Genomic DNA, 15,602 nt, shown 5'->3' on the forward strand with positions numbered 1-15,602 from the left:
TGGGAGAATAGGGGATAAGTGGCAAAAAAGATAAGAAGAAAAAAATCAACTTTAAGAGACATAAAAATGACTGTCAGAGAAACCTTACCAAGTTCTTGCCAAAATAGTTCAGAAAAAAAGAAAATAAAGATCCATGCAAATGTAGAAAACACACAGAAAGTTAACATTATAGGAAATGACAGTACAAGACATTGCTAAATTACATTAGATTCAAAAAGGAAACTCAACAACCAAAAGACAAACCACCCAACTGAACTATGGGTAAAAGCCTTGAACAGACATTTCTCCAAAGAAGATATACAAATGGCCCACAATAAATAATTGAATGAGCTTACATGGCAAATGATGTGCAAGGAGTACCTTTAACGTGAGTCACAAAGGTTAGGTGATGTTGCTGCTTTTCTCCAAACATGGCCTCACATTCAGTTTCCTCTCTGCTGACGTAATAGTAAAGCATTTACACACCTCATGATTTATGATACATCGATAAGCAGGGTTATATTAAAGCCCTCTCCACCTGGAACTCTGTCACTCCATGCGCCTTGCAAAGCTTCCCCCTTCTGCACATTCAGAGCTCTGCTCAAGTCATTTCCTCAAAGAAGCCCCCCTGAAAACCCCAACTATAGGAGCAAATCATCATTTACTTCTCTCTCATTAGTCTGCTTTATTTTCTCCATAGCACTTCTCAGTTTCTAAAATAATTACATTTCTTTCTTGCCTTTTTATTTTGTCCCCCACCCCCACCCCAGAAAGTAAGTTCCACAGAGACAGAGGCCCATCTATCAATGCCATATCATAAACTTTTCAATTAATATGTGTTGAATGAATGACTGTGCTTTCTTGTTTCCTAAGTTTTTCCTACTTGTAGAAAGAAACCTCAACAGCTTGGATGTTGAAATATTTTAAATAGAAGGCTACTTTGGTCAAATGAATATATTATAATCCAAGGAAGCATCTAAGTGTTGAAAGATTGAAAATCAAATATCAGTTTTTCTTCATCTTTTTTAGGTAAAGGGGTACTCTGATTCTAAGTGACTTATCAGAACCAGCTATGGTGATTGCCTAATAAGCTCACCCAGTGAAAACATTTAAGACACTGTGATGTGACTCCTTGATTCACCAATCAACTCCTCTTCTAAAACTTTGTTTCCTGGTTAGTTCTGTATGCAGAAAAAATATCCTTGGGGAGGCAGCTACTCCTAGTTATCAGTCCAGATAAATCTTGTTCAAACAGATTCTATCTTGCTCAAACTTTTCTTTATGACTTAGTCTTAGAGAATTCAGTCCTCTGTTACTATGTGAATTAATCAAATATTGTTTCTGAGCTACCAAAATTTACAAAGAAAACCAAGGCAAATGGTTTACCCAACAGATACAGCAAACCAGAAAAATCCTACTTACATTGGGTGCAAAAAAAGAGAAATATAAGTCATGTATAGTTCAGAAATCTGCATTGTTTGCACTTTCTCTTTACTTTTCAACTACAAAAGTTCAGAATCTCTGATAAGTCTGGTAGGTCAGAAGTATCAAATGGTCATCAAAGTGAAAAACTGGGCAAGCCTTTAACAATAAATAAGGAAGAAATATTTTTTTCTTCTTTTTCTTGTCATTACAAGTAGCTCTTCTCTAGAGATTTAAATAGACCCATCTCTGTAAAACTTATTACAAAAGAAGAAAGATTTCTGAGAATAGTCTAAACCTCCACACACTTAAAAAAGAAAATCATATCATCTTTCAGCTAACAAATGTCTTATTTGCTCGTTTTCCATATTGTCAAGGAACTTAAATATCCTGGTTTTCCATACCAGAACTTTTTCCTTTGCCATCACTTTAATCCATCCTATATGTAACCTATCCACTATCCACATGTTTTTGTGAAGCATTCAGTAAGTTTCCCAACTCCTTTGAGAGCAAATCTTGGACACAGGTATCTTCTGAGCCTTTTTTTAAAATGCAATTTTATTGAGACATTTGCACACACTATATACTCCATCCAAAGTATGCAATCAGTGGCTCACAGTTCCACCATATAGTTGTGCATTCATCACCACAATCACTTTTAGAACATTTTTATTACTCCAAAATACCAAAAAAAAAAAAAAAACACCTAAATATAAAAAAGAACACTGCAAACATCTCATACCCCTTATTCCCACTATTTTATATATATATTTGTCTTTATTTTATTACTCATCTGCCCATACACTGGATAAAGGGAGTGTCAGTCACAAGGTTTTCACAATCACAGGGTCACATGATAAAAGCTATTTAGTTATAGAATCATCATCAAGAATCAAGTCTACTGGAACAGATTCAGGTATTTCCTTCTAGCTAGCCTAATACACTAGAAATTAAAAAGGAATGTCTATATAATGCATAAGAATAACCTCCAGAATGATCTCTCAACTCTATTTAAAATCTCTTAGCTACTGAAACTTTGTTTCATTTCTTTTCCCATTTCTTGGTCAAGAAGGCATTCTCAATTCCACAATGCCAGGGCCAGGCTCATCCTGGGAGTCATGTCCCATGTTGCCAGGGAGATTCACATCACTAGGAGTCATGTCCCACCTAGTGGGGAGGGCAGAGAGTTTATTTGCAGAGTTGGCTGAGAGAGAGAGGACAGATATGAGTAACAAAAGAGGTCCTCTGGGAGGTGACTCTTAGGCATAATTATAAGTAGGCTTAGCATCTCCTTTGCAGGAATAAGTTACATGAGGGCAAGCCCCAAGATTAAGGTCTTGACTTAATAAATTGGGAGTCCCTAATGCTTGGGAGAATATCAGGAGTTCCCCAGGTGGGGAAGTTTAATATTTCTACATTTTTCCCCAGTCACTCAAGGGGACATTCCAGAGTCTTTCTTGCTTCCTGTTTTCTACTTGCAGGCAACAATACCCAATGAGTGGAGCAGAGCTGAGTCTGTACTGCATGAGGTACTGGAAGTTCAGGACTTTTATACACTGGGTGTGTATTTCAACAAGGAACATTTTATGTCCTGCAACTCTAAAAAAGAAAGTAGATTTAAACGAAGGACTCTGAACTGGCATGTATTAGATTCCATTTATGACATAAATATACATTTCAATCCTTAAAAAAGAGATTCTCATCACCAGCATGCATGACATTGATTCTACACATGGCAAATATCAGGGCAGCTTGCACTGATCCATCTGCCATCATGTCCACAGCTCCTTCTCTATAATCTTCAAAAATAAAGTTTGCATGTGGCAATGAGAACGTTTGGTTGACATACATAGTACAATGTTGACTACAAGTGCTGACCACCTAGGTCTGTGATAAGCTGTGCACAATCCCAACAATGCAACTCCTCAAAGCCTTCAAGCTTAGCATTGAATCAAATGTAGGAAGATAAAATAGACAGTAATTTCAGTAGCCAACCTCTAAGATGGGCCCACAATAATCCCCAACTTCTGCTACTCACCCCCTTGAGTAGTCCCTTCATATATTCCACCAGGGATGGTCCCTCACCTGCAAAATTTACAAAAGACATCATGGCTTCTTATTGCTCTCTGGCTCTTTCTTGGATCACTCACTGCAGACAACTGGCTGCCATGTCGTGTGCAGCTCTGTAGCAAGGCACTGACGGATTTCATTCTCAGCCAGTAAGGAACCAAAGCCCCTTGCCAACAACCATGAGTCAGACATCTTGCAAGTACATCTTCAGGTCTGGTCCAGCCTTTAGATGATGTGACCCCAGCTGACAGATTGACTGCAATGTCATGAGAGACCCTGAACCAGAACTACCCAGCTAAGCAGCTCCCTGATTTCTGACCCTTAGATACTATAGGCAATAAACATTTGTTGCCTTAACTTGCTAAATTTTGGAGTAATTTGTCATGCAGAAATAGGTACAATAATGTACCTGGATGGCAGAAAAACTAATTAATTAAGTTGACGAAGGGTGAAGTGAATCATCTTTCATGTCACATCCTTTGAGCAATAACATGGAAACCAGTGACTGGAGCATTCCTAGAAAGTGCGTGCAGCTAGAGCTCTCATCCATGCCTGTGGGGGTGTAATTATAGCCACTTCTGAAAACTGCAGGTGTATCTACTAAAGCAGTGTCAGCTTGGACCCCATGAGATCATCCTGAATCCTGCCAAGTTTCCTGATTTCATTATGGGGCATATTTGTACAGAGTCAAATTTGTACAACTTTCCAACACTCCTGGATTAAGAAACCCATGGAGAGGTCAAGTACATCTCTTTACCTTCCCAAGTGTAATACTTAGAATTCATAGGTGATGCTTCAGCAGTGATCTTTCAGATGTGGGCCAAAGATTCCTGCATGCCACCAGTTTCTTCCAACATTCATGGCCTCCTTGACCATTCATGAGCCCCTCAGGAATTTTACAACTCACATGACAGTTTAACCCCTTATCAGGATAGTGACTATATTGTTAACGAATAGAGTGGGCAACTGGAGGCAGGCACAGAAGCCTCCCCAGTGAATTGCCCATATTGAAGCACAACAAGCAGTTTGTTTCTGATGGTCTGAAATCATGTGGCTAAAAAACTATAGATGGAAAGATCATGGTCAAGAAGAAAGATATCACATTGTCAGGAATAGCACCCAGGGAAATGTTGACAGTTAAAGGATCTGAGGTGTTTGATTTTGGCCATGGAGGGAAAATGAACAACTACTTTGTATTTTGCTTAAATGGCAGAACCGGTTGCCTTATCTCAATGTCTGTCAATTTTTGAACTGACTCTTGCTATTCCTTATTTTTCATAGCTTTTACAAGGAATCCTCACTTCTGGAGGAACTTAAAATTCCTAATTTTCTTTACGTTAACACAAGCCATGTTTCTTAGAAAATATGTTTACTTTACATAGACATGGCTTAGATATTTTTTTGTTAACTGGCAGGTTTGTTCTAATCTTTAACAATGGAGCAGACTCTCATGGCAGCTTCTTCTTTTTATTTTTTTTAAACAAACAGTTTTATTCACACACCATAAAATCCATCCTAAGTGTACACTCAATGACTCCTAGTATAATCACAGTTGAGCATTCACCACCAAAATCTATATGACAATATTCCCATTTCTTCTAAAAAAGGAAAAAAATCCCATACCCCTCTGTTATGTCCCTCTATTATTGACCTTTAGTTTCAGTATAGTGCCTTCATTACAATTCATGAAAGAATACGACAATGTTATGAGTAACTATAGGCCTTAGTTTGCATTAATTGTATTTTCCTATATGCCATCCCATTTTTTTTATTGAGAATGTTCACATACCATACAATTATCCAAAGATCCAAAGTGTACAATCAATTGCCCACAGTACCATCATGCAGCTATGCATCCATCACCACAATTAATTTTTTTCGATTTTTAGAACATTTTCCTTACTCCAGAAAAGAAATAAAAACAAAAAAAGGAAACTCAAATCCTCCCATACCACTAACCAACCCCCCTCCATTATTGATTCATAGTATTGGTAGAGTACATTTGTTACTGTTGATGAAAGAATGTTAAAATACTACTAACTGGGAGAACCTAAGATGGTGGCTAGGTGAGACAGGGCAAAAAAACACCTCCTTGAAAAATACTAGATAAAAGCCAGAAAGTGACCCAGAACACCAGTTCCAGTGATGCACCAGCCAGACAAGGCCTGCTAAATCCACAGGGACTGTGCACTTGGTGAAACCGGGAGTCTGCATTCTGAAACGAGTGAGTGAGCTGGCTGAAAGTCCTGTGGCCACACTGTGGTGTGGAGAAACCATGGGTTGGCGTTTGGAAATGGACTAGTTCTTTAAAAAAAAAAAAAAAACCCAGGAGCGGCTGCGGATATGACAGGGAGAACCGTGCAGTGAAGCACAGCAGGAGCGGGCTCTCCCAATGCCTTGGTGTCTGGCATGGAGGATAGCCCTTCCCACACCCACTGCTGATTGTCTCAAGGCCAGGGGGCAGAGGGGAGCCAAAAGGACAAAGAAACCACGCCCCTTGCAGCCATCTCCCTGGCGGGCTGGGGACACCCCTGCCCAGGGCCAGACCCACAGCCAGAGCCACACCAAGAAACCCAGTGTGATGGGGAGTATATCCCACAGCACTGCACACACACCACAATATTGGCCATGGGCAGTGGCCTTTAGTGCACCCACAGCTAATTATCCCCAAGCTGGGAAGGCGGAGCTGTGCGTAAAGGGGGAAATTAACACACCCCATTCAACCATCTTTACATCAGGCTGGGAATGCCCTTGCATGGCCCGGTGGCCCAGGGCTTCCCTTGAGGGATGGCATGAAGGCTTAGACTCTTGCAACAGACTTAAATCTCAAGGAACACCTGGGAGGTTTGATTATTAAAGCTGCCCTACCTCCCTAACCACCCAGACACACGCCCCACATGCAGGGTGGACAGCTCCAACAATATACCCAAACTTAGTGCACCAATTGAACCCCACAAGAATCAGATCCCCACACACCACAAAGACAAAGTTGGGGAGAACTGACTTGAGGGGAATAGGTGACTCACAGACACCATCTGCTGGTTAGTTAGAGAAAGTGTATGCCACCAAGCTGTAGATCTGAAAAATTAGAGATTGGTATTTTTTATAACTTGAAAGAACCCTATCGAGTAAAGCAAATGCCAAGAGGCCAAAAACAGCAGAAAATCTTAAAGCATATGATAAAACCAGACGATATGGAGAACCCAATCCCAAACACCCAAATCAAAAGATCAGAAGAGACACAGTACTTGTGCAATTAATCAAAGAACTAAAGTCAAACAACGAGAGCATGGCACAGGATATAAAGGACATAAAGAAGACCCTAGAAGAGCATAAAGAAGAAATTGCAAGAGCAAATAAAAAGATAGAAGATCTTATGGAAATAAAAGAAACTGTTGGCCAAATTAAAAAGACTCTGGATACTCATAATACAAGATTAGAGGAAGCTGAACAATGACTCAGCATCCTCAAGGACCACAGAATGGAAAATGAAAGAACAAAAGAAAGAATGGAGAAAAAAATTGAAAAAATCAAAATGGATCTCAGGGATATGATAAATAAAATAAAACATCCAAATTTAAGACTCATTGGTGTCCCAGAAGGGGAAGAGAAGGGTAAAGGTCTAGAAAGAGTATTCAAAGAAATTGTTGGGGAAAACTTCCCCAACCTTCTACACAATATAAATACACAAGGCACAAATGCCCAGCAAACTCCAAATAGAGTAAATCCAAATAAACCCACTCCAAGACATATTCTGATCAGACTGTCAAATACTGAAGAGAAGGAGCAAGTTCTGAAAGCAGCAAGAGAAAAGCAATTCACCACATACAAAGGAAACAACATAAGACTAAGTAGTGACTACTCAGCAGCCACCATGGAGGCGAGAAGGCAGTGGCATGACATATTTAAAATTCTGAGAGAGAAAAATTTCCAGCCAAGAATACTTTATCCAGTAAAACTCTCCTTCAAATTAGAGGGAGAGCTTAAATTTTTCACAGACAAACAAATGCTGAGAGATTTTGCTAATAAAAGACCTGCCCTACTTCATATACTAAAGGGAGCCCTACTGACAGAGAAACAAAGAAAGGAGAGAGAGAGATAGAGAAATTTAACAGACATATATAGAACATTACATTCCAGGTCACCGGGAAACACATTCTTCTCTAGTGTTCACGGATCTTTCTCTAGAATGGACTGTATGCTGGGACATAAAACAAGCCTCAATAAATTTTAAAATCTCTGACCACAATGGAATACAAATAGAAGTCAATAACCATCAGAGACTTGAATTCACAAATACCTGGAGGGTAAAAATGAGGGGAGATAAAAACATTCCCAGATAATCAAAAGCTGAGGGACTTCATCACCAGTAGATCAGTCCTATAAGAAATGCTAAAGGGAGTTGAGCAGGCTGAAAGGAAGGGACACTAAACAATTGACTGAAACTACATGAAGAAATAAAGATTTCCAGTAAAGACCACATGGTAAATATAAATACCAATACTACTGTATTTTTGATTTGTAACTCCACTGTTTACTTCCTACAGGATCTAAAATACCTTAACTGTAATGATGAATGGTTTTGGACTCAATGTAAAATATGTAATTTTTGACAAGAACTACATAAAGGTAGGGGAATGGAGGAGAATAGGAAAGTAGTTTATGTGTCCTATTGAAGTTAAGTTGGTATCAAAGAAAAACAAGACTGTTATAGATTTAAGAGGTTAAATTTAGGCCCCACAGCAAACACAAAGAAAGTATCAGAGAATATGACCACAGAGATGGAGTATGGGTTATGAGAAGTGGGGGAAGGGGCAATGGGGAGTTAAGAAATGAGAGTAGGGTTTCTGTCTGGGGTGAAGGGAAAATTCTAGTAATGGATGGTGGGAAGGTGATAGCATTGCAACATTCTAAATGTGATTAATCCCACTAATGGAATGCTAGGGAGGGGTTAGAATGGGAAGATTTAGGCTGTATATATGTTTCCACAATTAAAAAAAAAAAAAGACAGTCTAAATAGATGACAATTAAATGCCAAGGATGATCCTGGATGGGATCTGAGGATGGAGGAGAGGAGGCTCAAAGGGACACAGATGGGACATAAGAAAAAAAAAAGGAAATATAGAATGTAAGCTTTGTATCAATGTTGAATTTCTTGAATTTCTTAGCTGCACTTAATGGAATTGCATAAAAGAATGTTCTTGTTCGTGGGAAATGTATACGTGAATTATATTGTTTGTTCAAGGATGTGTGCAGCTTGCTCTCATATGTTCAGAAGACAGAGCAATAGATGATGGATGATAGGGAGGGAGGGAGGGAGGGAGGGAAAGAAAGAAATGGCGGTGTGACAGGATGTTAAAGTTGGTGAATTGGGGTATCGGGGGAGGGGGGTCGGGGTATGATGGAGTTCTGTGTATGGGGTTTGTATTGTTTTTGCAACTGTTCCTGTAAGTTTGAATTTATTTCAAAACAAAATTAAAAAAAACAAAAAAGAGATCAAGAGGAAACTCAAGAAGGCATAAAAAAATACTACTAACTGTAGTATATAGTTTGCAACAGGTATATTTTTTTCCTATATGCCCCTCTATTATTAACTTCTAGCTATAGTGTCATACATTTGCCCTAGTTCATGAGAGAGATTTCTAATATTCGTACAGTTAATCATGGATATTGTCCACCACAAAATTCACTGTTTTATACATTCCCATCTTGTAACCTCCAACTTTCCTTCTGGTGACATATGTGACCCACAGCTTACCCTTTCCACCACATTCATGCACCATTCAGCACTGTTAGTCATTCTCACAACATGTTACCATCATCTCTGTCCACTTCTGAATGTTTAAATTCACCTTAGTTGAACATTCTGCTCATAATAAACAAACACTCCCCATTTTTTTAGCCCTGTTCTATATCCTGGTAACTTATATTTCATGTCTATGAGTTTACATATTATAACTAGTTCATATCAGTGAGACCCTGCAATATTTGTCCTTATCTGTCTGTCTTATTTCACTCAACATAGTGGCCTCAAGGTCTCTACGTCAACCCATTTTTTATAAAGACAGTTTTGTTCACACACCATACATTCCATCCTAAGTAAACAATGGTTCCCTGTATAGTCATGTATTTATGTATTCACCACCATCACCATTATCTATATAAGGACATCTCCATTTCTTCCACAAAAAAGGAGGAAGAGTCAAAGAAAGTAGAGAGACAAAAAAAAAAAAGAAAAGAAAAAAGAAAGAGAAAAAAAAACATGACAGCTAGGAAGCAACAAAAGGAAAGAAAGCATTGAACTAAAGTAGAATAAAGAGTCAGACAACATCACCAATGCCAAGAGTCCCATACACCTCCCCTAGGTCCCCCCCACATATGAATTTAACTTTTGTATATTGCCTTTGCTACATTAAAGGAAGCATAATACAATGTTTCTGTTAATTATAGTCTCTAGTTTGCATTGATTGTATTTTCCCCCCAATCCCACCCTATTTTTAACACCTTGCAATGTTGACATTCATTTGTTCTCCCTCATGATAAAACATATTTGTATATTTTATCACAATTGTTCAGGTAGGTTTCACTGAATTATACAGTCCCAGTCCTTATCTTTCCTCTTTCCTTCTGGTGTCCCTCATGCTCCTAATCTTCCTCTTTCAACCATACTTACAGTCATCATTGTTCAGCATACTTACATTGCTGTGCTACTATCTCCCAAAATTGTGTTCCAAACCTCTCACTCCTGTCTTTTTCTTTCTGTCTGTAGTGCTCCATGTAGTGTTTCCTGTAGAGCAGGTATCTTGTTCACAAACTCTGTCATTGTCTGTTTGTCAGAGAATATTTTAAGCTCTCCCTCATACTTGAAGGACAGTTTTTCTGGATATAGGATTCTTGGTTGGTGGTTTTTCTCTTTCAGTATCTTGAATATATCACCCCACTTCCTTCTTGCCTCCATGGTTTCTATTGAGAAATCCACACATAGTCTTATCAAGCTTCCTTTGTATGTGATGGATTGCTTTTCTCTTGTCACTTTCAGGATTCTCTCTTTATCTTTGATGTTTGATAATCTGATTCTTAAGTGTCAGATAGGCACTATTCAGATCAGGTCAGATAGGCCTATTCAGATCTACCCTGTTTGGGGTATGCTGTGCCTCTTGGCTCTGTAATTTTATGTCTTTCATAAGAGATGGGAAATTTTCATTGATTATTTCCTCTGTTATTGCTTCTGCTCCTTTTCCCTTCTCTTCTCTGTCTGGGACACCCGTGATATGTACATTCCTGCATTTCATGTTGTCATTCAATTTCCAGAGATGTTGGTTGTATTTTTCCATTCTTTTCTCTATCTGTTCTTTTGTGTGTAGGCTTTCAGGTGTCTCATTCTCCAATTCCTGAGTGTTTTCTTCTGCCTCTTGAGATCTGCTGTTGTATGTCTCCATTGTGACTTTCATCTCTTGTGTTGTGCCTTTCATTTCCATAGATTCTGCCAGTTGTTTCTTCCAACTTTTTATTTCCACCTTTGTTCACCCAGTGTTTTCATTATATCCTTCATCTCTTTTGCCATATCTTCCCTAAACTTTTTAAATTGATTTAGCATTAGTTGTTTCAATTCCTGTATCTCAGCTGAAGTGTATGTTTGTTCCTTTGACTGAGCCATAACTTCATTTTTCTTAGAGTAGGTTGTAGTTTTCTGTTTTCTAGGCATCTGGTTTCCTTGGTTACCCCAATCAGGTTTTCCCAGACCAGAATGGGCTCAGGTCTCAGAAGGAGGCAATAGTATCCGGTTTCCCTGAGGATGTGTCTTAGAAGATTGATACACCCTATGAGGCCTCAAGCCACTGTGATTTCTGCCCAGAAGTTGGCACCTGTCAGCCTGTCACTCCAGACTGGTGTAAGGAAATGTGGCTCATGGCTGTTTTCCCCCAGGCTCTGGGGTCTGGTTCTGAATGGAAGGTGGGTAGTAGAGCTTGGCACCACTTCTTTCCTCTTAGGCAAGATACACCCCCTAGGGAGATATCACTTGTATTTGAATAGTCTCTCTGACTCTGCTATCTCCACCCTTGTCTGGGTCAGAGTGCTGGGAACTGCAAATGGCTGAGGCTTTCTCCAATGAGCCAAAAAAGGGACAGAAAGCCCCCTTCAGAGCCATTCTGTAGCCACCCTGTTTCACCCATCAGCCAGAGATAGCACCTGGTCCTGTGGGCTCCCCCTCCCTCCCAGAGAGGTCCTCTGGCTCCCCAAGTTCAGTTGTCACCAAAACCCTCTGTCTGCTTGTTGGGAATTTGTAGCTTGTATTGAGCAGTCCACATTTGTTAATCAAAACCCCAGTTGGAGCTGGACTGAGGTATATTTGCTTGTACATAGAGTGCTGCTCTCTATCACAGCAAGGCTTTGCAGTTTGGGCTGCCTTGGAGGAGGGGCTCTCAGCTCAGGTCCACAGTTTTTACTTACAGATTTTATGCTGTGATCTTGGGCTTTCCTCCCAATTCAGGTGGGTGTTTTGATGTGTGGACAGTCATGTTTGTCCCCCAGCAGTTATTCCAGATTCTTTACTAGTTGTTCCTGGTTGTTTATTAGTTGTTCCACGGGGACTAACTAGCTTCCACTCCTCTCTATGCCACCATCTTCCCTACCATCTCATTTAAATACCTTGTCATTGTGACATACGTTTGTTCTAGTTCATGTTAAAACTTTCTTGTATTTGAACAATTACCCACCATTATCATCACTCTAAGTTTCACTAAGTTATACAGTACCAGTTTTTAATCTGGCAACTTATTCTTTAAGGTCAGGCCCCAAATTCCAAACTTTAGAAATTGACAGGGTGTCTCTTGAACCCAGAACAACTTTAGCATTTGTAGATGTCTATAGTAGCACAAAATTTTGTTCCTTTATCTTGCTGTGTAACCTCTGGAATGGCACATATGAACAAAATAGGGGTGCTAGCAATCATGTTAGGGAGATACATTCCAATTTTTCAAACTGCTTCATAATATTGAACAAGTTGCTATATTTGCTAGGTACACCATGTAGGAAGAGTTGTCAAAATAAAGAAAGTAGTTCAACCTCTCCATTGGGGAGCTCTTTGTAAATATTCAAGTTAATTTTACTTAGGTAAAGTGTCCTTAGCATGAACAACTACTAGTCATAGCTTACATTTTCAGAATGAGTAGTAACTTTTCACCTACAGGTAGATAATTAGAAAAATACTACTAAATGATTTTATTTGTTTTTGAATGAAATAAACAGCATTTCAGGGGCACGCTTTACAGAATTTATTTTAAAGAATTTGGTAAAGCTCAGCAAATTCATCATTTTCTTCACTGCCCACACTAGCTGGCATCACTGGGCAGTGGGCAAGAGGAGCACCAACGTGAAATTTTGAAAAACAATCTGGCCAGGATTTGTGCTGGATAAAGAGGCAGATACTTTGCCACAGCACAATGAACACAACATTTAGAGAAAAAATATATAGAAAAGAAACTGAAACTCTTCTTCCTACGTAAAATAATAATGGAAACACTATGAGAATTCTGGTGGTTCCTTCTGTGACAAACCAATGACAGACATTCTGGATCTATTAGAAGTGGTGTGTTAAGTTATTATAAAGCATTGATAAAGTGAGTTAAGAATGGCATTCACAAGTTGAAGAAGCCCTGTCAGCTGGCAGATGGGCAGCATCACTGTGTGTAGACTGATGGCTGCACACACCCCAAGATCCTCAGTGGGTGACTTCACTGAGACCTCACTTGAAAGGGCCCTTCAAGCCCTTACGCTGGAAAATATGTTTCCCAAAGTAAGTGTGATACTTTTTCCATTTTTCAGTCTTAGATAGTCAAATTACACTTGAAGTGTTGCCCTACATTGTGCTGAGTAACCTGAAATAATGATTAAAAGCAATCATTGGATTTAGGAATTTTGAGGTCACTACTAATCTTTAATAAAAGGAGACTTTGGTGGGTTATATTGTAGCCCTATAACCACTGTTGTCTCCAGGTTGCCCATTTCTCTTGGGAAAAGTTCAATTTCCCTGTAAATCATAACTGCTGACTAGAAGGTTTTAATTTAAATGTTACCTTAATTTACTTCCATTCCTTCACTTGTTATTTTATATTTTACAACCTTGCTGTAACAGGTGACTATGTTTGCCTAAACTGGCTTTTGTCAGCTTGTTTAGCCCATTTGTAGCTATCTTATATTAATTGAACTATTTAGGTCTCTGCTACAACCCATAGCCATACATATTACCCAAGGCAGACTTTGTCAGTTCTTAATGATTCATTTGTTGTGCTCAATTATCTTATATTAATTAAGCGATTTACAACCCTGTGGGTATGTGTAAACCAATCTTACCCCAGCTGGCTTTTATCAGTCTTCAAGAGCAGCTTCTTGGGCCCAGGCTAATACACTTCCAGTTAAGATCAGTCAGTATCTACAAGGCCACTCTCTCCAGCTCCCTTTGTTTAAATCCCATAAAAGTCATGAGCTTCTTAGACTCAGGGAGACAGATTTCGGCTTGCTTAGCTCCTGTTCTCCTTACCAGCAGCTGTGCATAGAAATATCTCTCTCTTTGAAACTCTGGTGTTACTTATTTGATTTTTTAGCTCATCAGGCACAAGTTGATTTTGTGCAGGAACAATAGGAATGTCATTATGTAAATAAATGCAAATCTTCTCACTTCTACAAGAGAATAACAATACTAATGAGTGGAATCTTCTGAAAGAACTTGAATAGCTACAGATCACCTCCCCTAAATTATTTAAAATTCTGTCATTCATTAAGAATCCATGAACTAAAGTGATAGAAATTATTTTTAGTGTCAGGAACACTATTCAGAAGTTGAATGTCAGGTCGGATGATGTAATGGCTGAGCTTGTAGGAATTTCAAATCACATATAATTCAGTTCAATCTGGAGTGTACCGTTTACCAGATTTGTATCTTTGAAAAAGTTGTTTAACCTACATCATATTGCTCCCTCCATCTGTAAGAAGTAAAGGGTACTTATCTTACTGGGCTGATGTAAGAGTAAATAAAAAAATGATGCATGAAAACCCTTAGTACAATTCTGGGTACAAAGCAAAATGCTCAGAAATAGTTCACTATATTTTAGTCATTGTCATTGCAGCATGGTGAGTGCTCTGTCACTAGATATACTAAATCATATTATCATGGCCTAAGAGGATTTTTGTAGCCAAAGGACTAAAGAAAGCACTGGACATGTTCTGAGATATGAGCTTCTATTTTGGGGCTTACCTACAGAGTGGGAAGTTGGTCACATTGCCCTGAATTCAGGAGCTTCTCTGAATGGATTCAGGATCTGCTCTGAATGGCAGTGGGTTCAGAGCTCAGTGTGAAGATGAACAAGCTGGTTATAAGGGCTCAACCATCCAATGGGTGTGAGAGCATGACAGACGAGGGAGTCTTGCAATGTAGGGAGGGATTGACTGTAATCAACAGAGAGGAGGGGAGGATTATAAATTATCTTGTAGATAACTATCTCAGGGAGTTTAAGGATGAGGTAGCTATAGATTACATTTATCATCAGAGGCCTGATTTTACAAGGAGAGTAGGTCAAACATTAACTGTCCTAGGTCAAGCAAACTGCTGTGTGCAGTTTTCAAGGCACTTGGGAAAGGTCCTGGGCCAAGGGCTCCCACACACGTAGCGAATGACTGCTTGTTAGAACTGTGGTATAGAGTGAATTCATGCAGAATTAGTGTATTGTCCTTCAAAGTGCATTCTGGATCTGAGTTACTACATTTACAATAATACAATGCTTAATAATTGTCTAAAAGTAGAATTATCTGTTTAAAATTATATAATAGGGTAAAATTCGTCGATTTCCATAGTGTTCTATTTCTTGAACATTCTGTAATGTATTCATTAGCAAATTCTTTTTATCTTTTTCTTTTTCAAGTGCCTTGAAAAAGCATGAGAAAGGAATCAAATGGGGGAAATATGCCTAATAAAGTGAGCAAATCATAATGGGGAACAGGAGTAAGAGATTGAACACTGTCGCGGCCTGTGAGGGCTTTGCCAGTCCAGAGGCCAAAGAAGACACCGGGCATTCTCTGATACATGAACTTTTATTCAGGGCTTGTTTACAGGGTGAGAAGTCATGTAGAGATAG

Source organism: Choloepus didactylus, chromosome 7, assembly GCF_015220235.1.
Source record: "Choloepus didactylus isolate mChoDid1 chromosome 7, mChoDid1.pri, whole genome shotgun sequence".
NCBI lineage: Eukaryota > Metazoa > Chordata > Mammalia > Pilosa > Megalonychidae > Choloepus > Choloepus didactylus.